This window comes from Brassica oleracea, chromosome C1, assembly GCF_000695525.1.
Source record: "Brassica oleracea var. oleracea cultivar TO1000 chromosome C1, BOL, whole genome shotgun sequence".
NCBI classification, from domain to species: Eukaryota; Viridiplantae; Streptophyta; class Magnoliopsida; order Brassicales; family Brassicaceae; genus Brassica; species Brassica oleracea.
The window spans coordinates 35,859,007-35,862,075 of NC_027748.1; positions in this window are offsets into that span (position 1 = coordinate 35,859,007).

The following is a 3,069-nucleotide window of genomic DNA, read 5'->3' on the forward strand; positions in this document are numbered from 1 at the left end:
GATGATGTTTACGAAGTCTATAGAGCCCGAACTATTAAAAAGGATTTGTGTTGAAGAAGAAATAGACAAAATTTGGAAGATTAGATCGTAATATCCACATTTGTATTGCAATTTTATGTGACTGATAAAAAACAGACTGTTTTATTTATTAACGACAAGCTTGAATGTAACAAATGTTCAAAAAAAAAAAGTTGTAACAGCTAATATGTTATGTTATATATACAATATATTATAATATTTAACTTTGTTATTGGGTGTGAATATTTTGAACAATATATAACAATATAATTTAGCGGTAACACTTTATGTTAGATGAAACTAATTTGTGATCACTATGTATATTAGATAATGTATACCTTTTCAACCACGTCACGGTGGTCTAGTGGTTTCAACCAGAAGAACATGGATCCATGTTTACGACCCATTTGAATATCCGAAAAAAGATCCTTCTGTGGGTTGTACTTCCTACTAGATCCGGGTCTTTAATAGATCCGGATTTAATATTTTTTTTTCAGTTAAAAATAAAATAAAATAATGTATACTTTTAATTAGATTGGCAGGTAAATATAGATTTTTTTATTTATTAACTAGATATGAATACGCAATGTTCAAAAAAATAAACCGGTTCAATGTCCAGACCAAAAATATTGATTTAAAAATATTTTTTACTTTTTCTACTTTTATAATATATATATATATTAAATGTTATAAAAATATGAGTTATATATTGATTCTCCGTATATTGATACTATCTCGAAAGCTAATATTATTTATTTAAACCTGTGATTCTAGATTTGTTAACAAATTTGGTTATCTTGTGATTCTAAATTTGTAAGAAATTTGTGTCTATTTACTTCTATTAGTAGTTAATATATTTACTGAGATTTATTACTTGTTATATTTAATGAGGATCTCTATATATTGTTAATTTTGTTACCCTGCGATTATAGATTTACTAAAAAAATTTACACCAATTAGAATATGTTATTACAGTAGAAACTTTATAAATTAATATTCTATAAATTAATAAACACTATAAACTAATAAATTTTTTCGGTCCCTAGTTGGACCGGTTCAAAATATGATAAAAACGATAAAAACGATAAAATAATAAGATAATAACTTTTTAGAAAATACTATGTAAATATATGGTCCAATTAAAATCATAAATTAATAATTATATGTATATAAAATTTTTCCATTTTATGTTTTTTCATATTTTTTTTTTGTCAACTGTTTTTCATATTCAAAATGAAATTTTCTGGACATTTTCTTAATACTTCAATATATTTTGATATTTAGTAAAATTATATCTAAAACCACATTTAGATTCTATGAAATATATTTTATATATACCAAATGATATGATAAAAGTAATATGAATGTAGAATTTTCAAATTTCATTAATATAAATATAATACAGTAAAATCAATTCTTTTTCTTATTTTACTTTTTCTTATTTTAAATAAAAATAATTTAAATTGTAAAATCTAAAAATAATCTTTTTGTAAATTAATAAATCTATAAATTAATAAATTATCTTAGTCCTAAAATTAATAATCTATAGAGTTTCTAACTGTATTTCTTATTTCACTGAGAATTGTTACCATTAAGATGGTTTGTGAATATATATAAATCTTGATAAAATACGAAAATTCATTTTTTGTAAAAACGAATTAACAATACAACCGAAATTTATTTGATTAAATTAAAATTGATTGATCATTTTGTTACCAATCAATGGTAGATTCATTGTCTTTGTGAAAATTTTAAAATGGCCAAGAAACTATGCTGTGCCAAAAAAAACCGATGCTAGTATCATTCTAATGACTGTAAACATAGTTTATTTTGTTATAAATTTCATATAATATTATAGATATGTCCATAACCCATGAATCCATGAATGTAACAGAAAGGAAGTTGTGTATGTCCTTCAATCCAGTTGTGTATACAAATATGATCTATAATTATTTGATTACACTAAAAGAAGACACGTTCATAAACATGTACTATAGTTATATTATAAAATTGTGACATCAAAGTTACTCATAATTTGTTTTTAGAACTACAAAGTTTTGTTTCTGAAAATCAGAAAAATTTGTTGTACACTCGAAAGAAGGATGAAATGAAAAAGAGTAATGAAATGACAGATAAGAGGACACTTTACTCATAATTCTTTTTTAAAAAAGTTGTTTCGCTGTATAATAGAACGTTCCTTTAAATTGTATACATGTTATGGTGTTGTTATGATTTAATTCGAAATATATAAAGTTGTACTTGTTTGGTCGACAATGATTTATAGATTTAGTGTTATCATATTGTTAGCTATATTTAAGGGTGATTATTTAGTTATAGTATAGGTTAGGTAAAAATAATTAGAGTATAGTTTTCTTAAAATGTTTTACATGGAAACAAGTTGAATCCAACTTTGTGCCATGTTAGACATAACAAAAAGGAAATATACGAACTAAAAGTCAAAAAAACCTATACGACAACATCTAACGTGTTAACGTAATTAAAAGGAAAAATGATACCTGACTACATGAAGTATTGGTTATCACATGGCTAACCATGCAAACTAAACAAATGTATACTTAGCTACACGAAGTATTTATTATGCATGGCAACATCCCTCAACTTTATGATGTTATGTAGTTAGCATCACGAGTTTAATTCTATATCCAAAAAATGATGTGTATGTTAGAGACCGTTTAAATCTCTCGTTACAACAACGAAAATGTGACGTACCTGATGGTAATTTACCTAATTAGATTTTGACCAGTGTTTTAAAATCGTAAAAATATTTTTAACAAAATCTAATTTACAAAATCAAAACAGAGTTTTTTATAAACAAAAATTCCATTCATTTAAACTAAGTAAACCTTTCATATTAGATTCTTATTATTTGATTATTTTTATTCTTAAAAGTATATAATTAATAATTATATACGCAAGATTATGTTTGGTATAAGTTGACATCAAATAAGTTTTAAACAAATAAAATTTTTGAGTTAGTAAATTGACAGCAAATAAGTTTTATAATTAAAAAAAAATTCAAAGAATTATATA